This window comes from Perca fluviatilis, chromosome 7 (genome assembly GCF_010015445.1).
Source record: "Perca fluviatilis chromosome 7, GENO_Pfluv_1.0, whole genome shotgun sequence".
In the NCBI taxonomy this organism is placed as follows: domain Eukaryota; kingdom Metazoa; phylum Chordata; class Actinopteri; order Perciformes; family Percidae; genus Perca; species Perca fluviatilis.
Window position 1 is genome coordinate 42,573,389 of NC_053118.1, and position 13,687 is coordinate 42,587,075.

The window sequence follows — 13,687 nt, forward strand, 5'->3', positions numbered from 1 at the left end:
GTATCACTACCAATTACCATAGTTCATGCTTTTTACAGTCTGTGATTCATACTGTAACATTCGTTTGTTCGTTGTGTGTCAAGTTGTTAGCTGATGCTATAGGCTACTAATGGCAGACTACCAAATAATATCCATAAACACGGCAACATAATTCACAATCTTGTTCGAGGAGTAATTACTTATACATGCTCACACTAATGATTAAATGCAGTTTGTTTGAAATAACAAACCTCATCGCCTGAAAGAAAACTCGATGAAGCGCTATTGGAAGACATGTTGTCATAGCTTCTTGGTACATAACGGCTACCGTAGTTGCAACACACATTGGAAAAAGCGAAGAGCTAGAGAGCACTATTGGTTTGAATGCAATATACAATTTCACCGCTAGATGGGAGAAATTCCTACACAGTGTACCTTTAATGTCTCCTGCTTGTTCATGGTTGTGTGTTACCAGTTCTCTGTGTTCTCTGTCTGGTTTTACTTCTATCCTTGTGTATGTTTCATGCTTCAGTTTCCTCTTTTACTTTGTAGTGTCTGTTGTTCTTGTGTCATGTCTTGTTCTACTTCCTGCCTTGTGTGTTTTCCCTCCTCTGTGATTGGCTGCTCTGCCCTGATGTGTCTCACCTGTTCATCAGCCCTCATGTCACCTGTCCCTCGTTTCTCCCCTCGTTACCTCATGGATTTAGTCTCTGCTTTCTGCTTCTGTTGTTAGTTTGTCGTCATACTTTTGTCAAGAAGTCTGTCCCTGTGCCAGCTGTTCCTGTGGTCCTGGTATCTTCCCTGTGATTGGACGGTCATCAGCTTACATGTATTTTAGTTCTCTTTGTGTTCTTTATTGCACTCCTTCATACCAACTGCTGCCTTGTCCTCACCTGTTCTGCTTTAGGGTCAGACTCTGAACCGCTCCGTGACATTACAAACTAACCAAGATGAATCCATGAACTGTCTGTCTGTGAGAGGGGGAGACCTAGCAAAGGATATTCCTTTTTAAACCCAAACGTACCAATGTAAATGTAGCCTCAGACCTCACAGATTCTGGAAGTCCTGAAATAGAAACACATTAACTTATTCTTTGTGTCCACAGATCCTCCAACCACCTTCCTCCTTCTGTCTGTTGGAGGATATTAGAGTTTTGCTCTTCATCTTCAGACTTTTTGCATGTTCGATTTTTACACTTCTACATTTTTGGATTTTTGTACTCCTTCAACTCTGCGGTAAGACTCAGACTCTCCAATTTTCATTATTTTATCACTTTCTTCTTTTATTTATGCATTTTTGACAACTGTTTTTTGAATCTATTTTAACAGTCGTTAACTTTTAACGTCACATTTAAAACTTTGTTTTTGTTTTTAGACAATTTATCTATGCTGGCTCTAGACACGCTAAAAGTCCTGATTATTTACATGGAGTCTGGTGGGTTAAGTGACGGGGATTTCATGTTAAAGAAAAAGGATCTCCGACTAAGTTCTCTAACAGCTTCTATAACTGTCTTCTCCAGATCAACATGAAGATGTCTGTCTTTGCCCGTGTTCTGCTGATCTCTGCTGTCGTGATCTCTGTGGACGGGGAAACTCCAGCTGACAAGTTTAAGAGACAGCATATCAACAAGGACATGGATCCTAAACGCTGTGATACAGGAGAGAAAAATCCATCAAAACAATAGGGCTTTTTGTAAGAAGGAGAACACCTTCATCAGTGCGAGTTATGGCGTAGTTAAAAAGGTCTGTGAGAAGGAAGGAGAGCCATATCCAAATGATAGAAATCTGAGAATCAGCCTTAACTCGTTTAGAGTTGTTAATTGCAAATGCAAGGACAACATGAGGCCTCCCAACTGTGGCTGCAAAGGCTCTCGTCCCAACCTGAGAATTGTAATCGGTTGTGACAACAATGATAATCCAGTTCACTATCAAGAAGGTCTGTACATTACCTCCCTGAATGAGACTAAACTGTTTCTACCTGATGAATCGGAGTAATTTGTTACTACCTGTTGAATCTGTAACTTAATACACATGTGACAGTTTAACTCTGGGTCTGTTTTTAATGCTGTCATGTTAACTGATTTATAAAGAGAAGATGAAAATAAAGTGACAACTGAGACTCCGTTTGTTCTTTTTAAGACTGATGGACTGACCCTAAATGGTCTCATAAGTATTTGCAACTTGTGAAACCCATTTCACAAATGAAAGCTGAGCCATATGTATCCGAAAATGCTTATCTGTCTGTGTCTAATTGGTAACTCGTATTTCAATTGTAAATTAACTTAGTATTTTTACATGTAAATGCATGTATAAATCTCCTACTTGAGTGGGTACTTTTGAGACGGTTTCTGCAAGAAAATACTACGTTGATTTACAAATGATGAAATGTGAGTTACAAATTACGGACACAATGATAGGTTTGGTATTTGTTCATGTAGATGTTTGAATGTATCTTATCTATTCTAAGGAGTTTCTAGGGAGAAGTTTTAAGGTGACATGGTCTAACAGTAAAACCTAGTTTAGAATGTGTAAATCAGAGTTTGGGTACAATTGTCACACAGAGAAATTAGAGCCTGGACTGTGGGAATCTATTGGTAGCATTGGCCATTAAAGGTGTAGGTTAAGAGTAAACTGTTTCACTGAAATAGGTATCTTGGGCTGTGTGAGCACAAACAGTTTAAAAGGGATCCATTTTTTTATATACATGTTGGTCACGCTTAGGCAGACACGTCTGTATGCTCACGGTTGTCTCATTGTCGTGAGTGTTTGTATGAAGGTAAATATGGTGCAAAACGTGAGAGCTTGTAGAATACAATGTGAGAACTTGCAGAACAAAAAAATTTAACTTGTATGTTAAAATGTGCACTTGTAAAATAAAAATTTGCACTTGTAAAATAAAAATTTGCACTTGTAAAAATTATTCACATTTGAAGTCACAAAAAGAAAAAAAACATGAGAGCTTGTAAAAAAAATCTGAACTTGTAAATTGAAATTTGCACTTGTAAAAAAATATTCACAATGTATGTGTAGATTGATATTTGCATGAACACAATGACAGCTGCAAACTTGTAATGCAACATTTACTCATGTACTCTTTTTTTTTTACTCAGGTTGATTTTCCATCACAACCACAACTCAGTGATTACAACCTCTCGAATCTGTCACTGTATCGCGCTCTGGCATCACCAAGAGGCGAATCTGCGCCGACTTTTGCAACACTTGTTGCGATACATTTGGTGCAAAACTAATTTGTACCTGTGGACTTAGGCTGTGGAGCTCTGATCCAACAGAACGGGGAAAGCAGGGTTTCTATCGCCAGATGAGGGACAACTCTGTCCGGCTTATTTAGCTATGTCGCATGGAAGCCTGGTTGAATAGCAAGCTAGCCGTTAGCTAACTAACCAACCAGCCTGATTCTAAATAAATACCTTTTAATTATCTTAACACTTTTTAACAGTCAAACTGAAACACTGGCGGTGAGCTCCAGGTCCTGCAGCCGCAGACGGACCGTCACCAGCGGTATCGGCCAGCGGAGCAACATCGCTATTATTGCCAGAAAGCGTCGCTGCCCAACCTCGACCTGCAGTCGAGCTCCAGCGGGACACAGAGAGCCCCGCACCGGTAGCAGCTCACCGCTAGTGTTGGTGGAATAGCAAGCTAGCGTTAGCTAACTAACCAGCTTCTAAATAAATACCTTTTAGTTATCTAAACACTTTAACAGTCAAACTGAAACACTGGCGGTGAGCTCCAGGTCCTGCAGCCGCAGACGGACCGTCATCAGCGGGTAACACGTGCAAGTTCTGCATCCCTGCCAAGACTTCCATCCATAAGGGGAAATAATGATTTTATAAGGCAAAGTAGCTACTGTTTAATTAAAATGTAGGCTATATACATTCCTTTGTCATGTTCATCAATGATGATTATAATTTTACAACGTTTAGAGACATCAATGTTTTATCAGACTATCATTTCCTTGCTACCTGGGTGCATATTCGCAGCAACGAGGGTTAAGAGATGACTGGCATTATTCGGCAAAAATAATTGCTGCTGCCCGCGAGGTGGATGTAATTCTGCAGAAGCTATTGTTGCTGCCCAGCCGGGTGCAATGATTGGCAGTGAGGCACAACATCAGCAAAGCAAGCTGTGGTCATGGCCGGGGATGTGCCGATGCTACGCGGGGCTCTCTCTGTGTCCCGCTGGAGTCCGACTGCAGGTCGAGGTCGGCAGCGAGCTTTCTGGCAATAATAGCGATGTTGCTCCGCTGGCCGATACCCGCTGGTGACGGTCCGTCTGCAGGACCTGGAGCTCACCGCCAGTGTTTCAGTTTGACTGTTAAAAAGTGTTAAGATAATTAAAAGGTATTTATTTAGAATCAGGCTGGTTGGTTAGTTAGCTAACGCTAGCTTGCTATTCAACCAGGCTTCCATGCGACATAGCTAAATAAGCCGGACAGAGTTGTCCCTCATCTGGCGATAGAAACCCTGCTTTCCCCGTTCTGTTGGATCAGAGCTCCACAGCCTAAGTCCACAGGTACAAATTAGTTTTGCACCAAATGTATCGCAACAAGTGTTGCAAAAGTCGGGCAGACGCCGCTCTTTGTGATGCGAGAGAGCGATACAGTGACAGATTCGAAGAGGTTGTAATCACTGAGTTGTGGTTGTGATGGAAAATCAACCTGAGTAAAAAAAAGTACATGAGTAAATGTTGCATTACAAGTTTGCAGCTGTCATTGTGTTCATGCAAATATCAATCTACACATTTGTGAATATTTTTTCTACAAGTGCAAATTTCAATTTACAAGTTCAGATTTTTTTTACAAGCTCTCATGTTTTTTTTCTTTTTGTGACTTCAAATGTGAATAATTTTTACAAGTGCAAATTTTTATTTTACAAGTGCACATTTTTATTTTACAAGTGCAAATTTTTATTTTACAAGTGCACATTTTTATTTTACAAGTGCAAATTTTTATTTTACAAGTGCAAATTTTTATTTTACAAGTGCACATTTTTATTTTACAAGTGCAAATTTTAACATACAAGTTAAATTTTTTTGTTCTGCAAGTTCTCACATTGTATTCTACAAGCTCTCACGTTTTGCACCATATTTACCTTCATATGTTTGTTCACCGTGTAAATAAAGCTGCATTTGATTTGAATTCATCAGACTGGTCGTCATCTTTGAAGTCTCCCAACATTTCTGAGTTGTCACCCAATAACACACAGATACTCATTTGCGGATACAAATCGCTCTGCATTCATTTGTGACTTGTGTTTAACAAAAAGTCCACAGAGTCACTGAAGGGGGTCCAGGGCCCCTTAGAGGGTCCTCAGAGTCAGTGCAGAATGTTAAAGACCTCTAGTTTAGACCACGTGTGTTAAACTCGAGGACTGTGGTCCGATCCTGGCCCCTCGCAGGTTTTGATCCGGCCCGAATATCAACTTAGGTTCAGAATAAGTTTGGGCCCGTCTACTTGTGCAACCAAACAAAGACTACAAACTGTTTTTAAACTGCAAATGCATAACACAGAGCAGATGTGCTGACTTTGAGAAGCAGAGAGTTTGATATTCAGGCGGTGAAACAGGTTACTTTAAAAAGTCCTTTGTTTGCTAAACTCTGATAAGGAACTATTTTAAGGCTTTATGTCGACCAAACTAAGTGAAAAGACTATACCAGACATGCAGTACAGTCAAAGATGTTTGACTTTTTGATTAAATAAAAGCATGTTAATAAAGTCTACATGTCTGTCTCTGGATGTGATTCTCAGTTCCCAGTGCTGGCCCTCAGTGAAGTTGAGTTTGACCCCCCTGGTTTAGACATTATGGTTTAATATGTAATGTATGTACAGTATGCATGGACTACTGTCTGCCAATAACTCCAAATTTATAGAGACGGGGATCAAGACTTGAAAACTGGGAAGTCAGGGTTTGCATGTTTGCAAGAGACTGACTGTCTGAGGGGGGTTCAGTACATACAACAGAGTTGCAGGCTGTAATATGGGCTCTGCAGTGGTAGAGGAGGTGAAACCACGGAGAGCAGTGATGTACTCAGACTCTGCATAAGGTCTGATGACACTGGGGGAGGGAAAGGTTGGAGCAGACGGGAGAGTTAGTGGGGGTCCTGTGGGGGCCCATGTGGGGATAGAAGGGAATGAGCTCGCTGATGGAGCAGAAAATCAGGGATTAAAGAGAGATGCTAACTTAAAATCTCCAGGACATGAACACCTGTTTCCTGGGTGAAAGTCTTGTGTTTTCTCCTTAACTTCTTCAGGACATGAACACCTGTTTCCTGGGTGATAGTCTTGTGTTTTCTCTCTTAATGAAGAGTAAAAAATGTGTTTCTTTGAGGATCAGTTGAGGATTCTGCCACCAGATGGCACCCTGAAAAACACACACACAAACACACCACTGCACACTTTCAATGTCACCACTTCCTATGATGACTCATAATGATGATGATTAGTAAGTGTTATATAATTGAACACAGAGTGGTTTTAGTCTCACACACCTTTAAAAAAGAATGAGATCATTACACTTGATAGGGCACTAAAAATGCATGTTTATTAGCGTTGCCTAGCGTCTGCGTGGGACAACTCTCCTCCGTCTGTGGACACGGGAGGACCTGCGAGTCCTCCTACGTCTACGAGCGGGGCGAGCTGCGTGTCTGCGTCTGCGTGGTATTGTCAAAAAACAACCTGATGGGAGTAACGGGTCCTATTCATAAATTCTCAAGACAATGTTCTGTGATGTCACTGATGATGTCACAAATACTTGTGTGTGTGTGTGTGTGTGTGTGTGTTTGCGTAGTTTTCAAAAGTTAATGTTTTCTTTATGTTTGTCATCATTTACAGTAAGCGCCTGCATTGGAACAAAGTGTGAAAACTTCTTACAGTTTTTGCCTATTGCTTGATTACACACTTTTTGCAGAATTTGGCTCATTATGTCAAAACTCTCCACACAAGCCAATCAGACATAGCACTTGGAGATGAACAACTCACATCTATGCCAAAATGAAAATCTTAACACAAAATGAAATTCTTGCACCAACATACACACAAGCAGCATTTGAATTCATCTTTCATATCACCAGCAACCCACTGATGGGCTTTATATAAAACACTGCAATCTTTGGCTTTCTATTTGTATCGTCATTTCCTTAGACTCAGTCTTCTGTAAAATTCAAAAGTAGAATTTCTGCAGTAATAAAACAAGAGTTTTTACAAAAAATAAATAGAAATAAAGAATATCAAATTGTTAGAATCACAAATCATAAAATTTAGCAACAAAAGTAAAAACAAACAATTACTTGATAAATTGCTATTGGGAAAAAAACGTGCGTGTGTGCGTGTGTGTGTGTGTGTCTGTGTGTGTGTGTGGTGGGGGGGGGGGCGATGTCTCTTCCATGTCCGACTCCTCTCTCTCTGTCCTCCTCTTACTCTGACTCTCATTGCCTCCGAGCTTGCAGAGTTCTCTAAATGGCTTCCCTGAGGCCTATCTGTAGTGCTAAGGCTCAGACCGATTGGTGTTCTGTTTTCTGTTCAAGTGTTTTCAGGTGTGTATGGAAGTTCCTACAATTGCCAGATGAGTTTTGCATTTTGAACAGAGTGTTTTTGCAATGACAACAGGAGATTTCGTTTTTGAACGGTGTCTAATGTAAGAAAACGTGTGTAGTGTTTTGCAATAAATGTGTTTAAGAATTGCAAACAAAGTGCAAAGTTGACAATGTGTTTAAAGGTCCCATGACATGGTGCTCTTTGGATGCTTTTATATAGACCTTAGTGGTCCCCTAATACTGTATCTTAAGTCTCTTTTATATAGACCTTAGTGGTCCCCTAATACTGTATCTGAAGTCTCTTTTATATAGACCTTAGTGGTCCCCTAATACTGTATCTGAAGTCTCTTTTATATAGACCTTAGTGGTCCCCTAATACTGTATCTGAAGTCTCTTTTACATAGACCTTAGTGGTACCCTAATACTGTATCTGAAGTCTCTTTTATATAGACCTTAGTGGTCCCCTAATACTGTATCTGAAGTCTCTTTTATATAGACCTTAGGGGTCCCCTAATACTGTATCTGAAGTCTCTTTTATATAGACCTTAGTGGTCCCCTAATACTGTATCTGAAGTCTCTTTTATATAGACCTTAGTGGTCCCCTAATACTGTATCTGAAGTCTCTTTTACATAGACCTTAGTGGTACCCCTAATACTGTATCTGAAGTCTCTTTTATATAGACCTTAGTGGTCCCCTAATACTGTATCTGAAGTCTCTTTTATATAGACCTTAGGGGTCCCCTATACTGTATCTGAAGTCTCTTTTATATAGACCTTAGTGGTCCCCTAATACTGTATCTGAAGTCTCTTTTATATAGACCTTAGTGGTCCCCTAATACTGTATCTGAAGTCTCTTTTATATAGACCTTAGTGGTACCCTTAATACTGTATCTGAAGTCTCTTTTATATAGACCTTAGTGGTCCCCTAATACTGTATCTGAAGTCTCTTTTATATAGACCTTAGTGGTCCCCTAATACTGTATCTGAAGTCTCTTTTATATAGACCTTAGTGGTCCCCTAATACTGTATCTGAAGTCTCTTTTATATAGGCCTTAGTGGTCCCCATAATACTGTATCTGAAGTCTCTTTTATATAGGCCTTAGTGGTCCCCTAATACTGTATCTGAAGTCTCTTTTATATAGGCCTTAGTGGTCCCCTAATACTGTATCTGAAGTCTCTTTTATATAGGCCTTAGTGGTCCCCTAATACTGTATCCGACGTCTCTTTTATATAGGCCTTAGTGGTCCCCTAATACTGTATCTGAAGTCTCTTTTATATAGGCCTTAGTGGTCCCCTAATACTGTATCTGAAGTCTCTTTTATATAGACCTTAGTGGTCCCCTTAATACTGTATCTGAAGTCTCTTTTATATAGACATTAGTGGTCCCCTAATACTGTATCTGAAGTCTCTTTTATATAGACCTTAGTGGTCCCCTAATACTGTATCTGAAGTCTCTTTTATATAGACCTTAGTGGTCCCCTAATACTGTATCTGAAGTCTCTTTTATATAGACCTTAGTGGTCCCCTAATACTGTATCTGAAGTCTCTTTCTATTCTATATTTTGGTAGCAGTAACGGGCTATCCACAGCTTGCTAACACAAGCAGGAGCACCTGCATTGTAATTCGACTTGTGAAGAGGGATCGGTTTTAGGAGAAGGCCTCCATCAAGGTTGCTACTAGCTAAACTTGCAAGCTACACGATGCCCCCCCTCAGCTGTTCACCTGGCTGTGACTCGTGCCTCCTGTTCAGCCAGAAGATAGTGGAACTTGAAGCCAGAATATCGACTCTCCACCAGATCAAGGCAAGTGAACAGTTCCTCGACTCCATTATCATTGGAAGTTCCCCTCACACATACTGTCGGATGTCTTGATTCCACTGTGCCCTGCAATACTCTCACCCCACCACGCACTAATACAACCTCTGTCCCTGTTGTCTCTCCTCGGCTTCTGCCGAGGACCCAGCCAGCTCTGCTGACCAGCTCCACTCCACACCAGCCTGAGCCATGGCGTGTAAGCAAGCACCAGAGCAGGCGGTCAGGACAACGCTCAGCCCCAGCCCAACCCCTACAACTAGAAAATCGCTACAGCATTCTGACGAACGACGAGGAGTTCCCTTCTCTGCCACGTCCCCACGCAGCTCATCCTGGTCCAGCCACACAGTCGACGCGCCCATTGAGGGCGGACTCTCCCCCCTCGGACTCATCAACCTCCACGCTGGTCATCGGAAGCTCCATGGTAAGGGACCTCCACATTACCCCTTCACCTAGCGGTCCCTCCAAGGTCTACTGCTTCCCCGGTGCCAAGGTCCGTGACATCCAGCACAAACTTCCCGGCATCCTCGCCCACCACGCCAAGGTCGACAACGTCATCGTGCATGTGGGCACAAACAACATCAGAGAGGGACGGTCAACAGCACTCCGGAGAGACTTCACCACTCTCCTCTCCACTCTGATGGGCACAGGAAAACGGATCGGCATCTCTGGGCCTCTACCTACCAACAGGAAGGGTGCGGAGAGATGGTCCAGACTGTTCTGGCTCCACACCTGGCTGGAACCACTCTGCACTTCCCTGAGCATTCCCTATGTCGACCACTTCAACTTGTTCTGGTAGATGCCCAACCTGCTGAAGCATGATGGTCTCCACCCAAACCGACACGGAGCCAGGATGCTATCTGACAACATAACGACCACACTGAAAGGCAAGTATTGACATTATGTTGAAAATATCACAGATTCATGTCCCCCAGGTATTGATCCTGATAGCATTATACAAGTGGATGAATCTGAAAATGTTTTCTGCAGGATAACATGTAGTACTAGTATTATTCCAGTAACATGTAGTACTAGTACTATTCCAGTAACATGTAGTACTAGTATTATTCCAGTAACATGTAGTACTAGTATTATTCCAGTAACATGTAGTACTAGTACTTTTCCAGTAACATGTAGTACTAATACTATTCCAATTACAATCAACAACAGACCATACAAAGTGGTGAATTCCCTAAGTAATAAGAAGTTGAGTGCAAACATAGTCAATTTAGCATCCAGTTCACGTCAGCCACAGCCTGTCCTAAAAAAAAAATGAGACGGTGTCTGTTCCTCAACTCAGATCAGTTAAATCAAAGGTAACCAAGAGAGGGGCAATACTTAACAATCTAATTGGAATTAAAACTACCACTGCAATGATAGAAAAGGATAGGAAAATTAGATGTGGATTACTAAATATCAGATCTCTGTCTTCTAAAGCAGTACTAGTAAATGAATTGATATCTGATAATCAAATTGATCTATTCTGTCTTACTGAAACCTGGCTAGGCCATGAAGAATATATTAGTTTAAATGAAGCGAATCCTCCCAGTCATATTAATACTCAAATTCCTAGAGGCTCAGGCCGAGGAGGGGGAGTTGCAGCCATATTTGATTCAAGCCTGTTAATTAACCCTAAACCCAAACTAAATTATAACTCTTTTGAAAGCCTTGTTCTTAATCTTCAACATCCAACACGGAAATCAGTACAGCCAATTATATTTGTTGTTGTCTACCGAGCTCCAGGTCCGTATTCTGAATTTTTATCTGAATTCTCTGAGTTTTTATCATGTGTAGTCCTTAAATCAGACAAAGTACTTATTGTAGGTGATTTTAATATCCATGTGGACGTTGACAGCAATAGCCTTAGTACTGCTTTCAACTCACTACTAGATTCTATTGGCTTCAGTCAGAGTGTTCATGAGGCCACGCACTGTTTTAACCACACCCTCGACCTCGTGCTGGCATATGGTATCAAAATTGAAGATGTATTAGTATTCCCGCAAAATCCTTTATTATCAGACCACTTCTTAATTACTTTCGAATTCTTAATACCCGATTATACGAAATTAGATAAAAGCTTCTATACTAGATGCCTATCTGACAGTGCTATAGCTAAATTTAAGGAAGATATTCCAACAGCACTAAACTCATTACCTTGTTTTAATACAACAGAGGACCTTTATGTAAACTTTAGTCCCTCTCAAATCGACAATTGTGTAGATGGTGTTACGGCCTGCCTACGGACTACTTTAGACTCTGTTGCTCCCCTCAAAAAGAGGATGATGAAGCAAAGGAAACTAGCACCTTGGTATAACTCCCAAACTCGTAAATTAAAGCAAAACTCGCGAAAACTTGAAAGTAAATGGCGCTCCACCAAAATGGAAGAGTCAAGTTTGGACTGGCAAGACAGTGTGAAAACCTATAGGACGGCCCTCAGACATGCCAGATCAGACTATTACTCATCATTAATAGAAGAAAACAAGAACAACCCAAGGTTTCTTTTCAGCACTGTAGCCAGGCTGACAGATAGTCACAACTCTACTGAGCCATCTATTCCTCTAGCTCTGAGTAGTGATGACTTCATGAGGTTCTTTAATGATAAAATTATAACAATTAGAGATAAAATTCATCACATTTTGCCCTCAACTTCTAATGGTTCACCTTTCAACGCAGGACTCCTAGAAAGAACGACTAGTCCTGACATATACTTAGACTGCTTTTATCCTATAGACCTTCAACAATTAATGGTAAAGGTATCTTCAGCTAAGCCATCTACCTGTCTCTTAGACCCCATCCCAACGAGACTACTCAAAGAAGCATTACCCGTGGTTAACACCTCGCTACTAGATATGATCAATATGTCTCTATTAACAGGTTATGTACCGCAGTCATTTAAAGTAGCTGTGATAAAACCTCTTCTGAAAAAACCCACCCTCGATCCTGAGGTCTTGGCAAACTACAGACCTATATCTAACCTTCCCTTTCTCTCCAAGATCCTTGAGAAAGTAGTTGCTAATCAGTTATGTGATTTTCTCCATAGCAACAGTTTATTTGAAGACTTTCAATCAGGATTTAGAAAGAATCATAGCACAGAGACGGCACTGGTGAAAATTACTAACGACCTTCTAACAGCTGCAGACAAAGGACTTGTCTCCATTCTTGTTTTACTAGATCTTAGTGCTGCATTTGACACTATTCACCATACCATCCTGTTACAGAGACTGGAACACTTGGTTGGCATTAAAGGAATCGCACTAAGCTGGTTTAAGTCTTATTTCTCTGATCGATCTCAATTTGTTAATGTTAATGATAAATCCTCTAAGTACGCTAAAGTCAGCCATGGCGTTCCTCAAGGCTCAGTGCTTGGACCAATTCTATTTTCCTTATATATGCTTCCTCTAGGTAATATTATTAGGAAACACTCAATTAACTATCACTGTTACGCAGACGATACCCAATTATATCTGTCAATTAAGCCAGATGAAAGTGGTCAGTTAGCAAGACTTCAAATGTGTATTGAGGATATAAAATCCTGGATGACCCACAATTTCCTGATGTTAAACTCAGACAAAACTGAAGTTATTGTGATAGGACCAACGCACCGCAGAACTTCATTATCTAAGGATATAGCTACTCTGGATGGTATTGCCCTGGCCTCCAGCACTGCTGTCAGAAATTTGGGAGTTATTTTTGATCAGGATATATCCTTCAACGCCCACTTAAAACAAACCTCAAGAATAGCCTTTTTCCATCTTCGTAACATTGCAAAAATTAGGAATATCCTGTCTCAAAACAATGCTGAAAAACTAGTCCATGCATTCGTTACTTCTAGACTAGATTACTGCAATTCCTTATTATCAGGTTGCCCAAATAAGTCCCTTAAGACTCTCCAGCTGATCCAGAATGCTGCAGCGCGTGTTCTGACGAGAACTAAGAGAAGAGATCATATTTCTCCCGTATTAGCTTCGCTGCATTGGCTTCCTGTAAAATTCAGGATTTACTTTAAAGTCCTTCTCCTGACCTACAAAGCCCTAAATGGTCAAGCACCATCATATCTAGAACAGCTCTTAGTACCTTATTGTCCCACTAGAGCACTGCGCTCCCAGAATGCAGAGTTACTTGTGGTTCCTAGAGTCTCTAAAAGTAGAATGGGAGCCAGAGCCTTCAGCTACCAGGCTCCTTTCCTGTGGAACCAGCTCCCAGTCTGGGTTAGGGGGGCAGACACCATCACCTCATTTAAGAGTAAACTGAAAACTCTCCTCTTTGATAAAGCTTATAGTTAAGAAGTGAGGAGTTGCAGCGTCCGCCTAACCCGGCCCACCTGCTTCTCTTCGTAGTCATCAGATTTA

At 41.0% G+C, this 13,687-nt stretch overlaps 1 long non-coding RNA gene across 1 annotated transcript; it reads left to right on the forward strand.

The window, feature by feature from the left end:
* The first annotated feature begins 672 nt into the window (after window positions 1-672).
* On the forward strand, window positions 673-2,097 carry LOC120562770. The gene is made up of 3 exons (XR_005639826.1): window positions 673-808; window positions 1,085-1,214; window positions 1,499-2,097. It is a non-coding gene; the product is annotated as an uncharacterized LOC120562770 (long non-coding RNA).
* The last annotated feature ends 11,590 nt before the right edge of the window (window positions 2,098-13,687 follow it).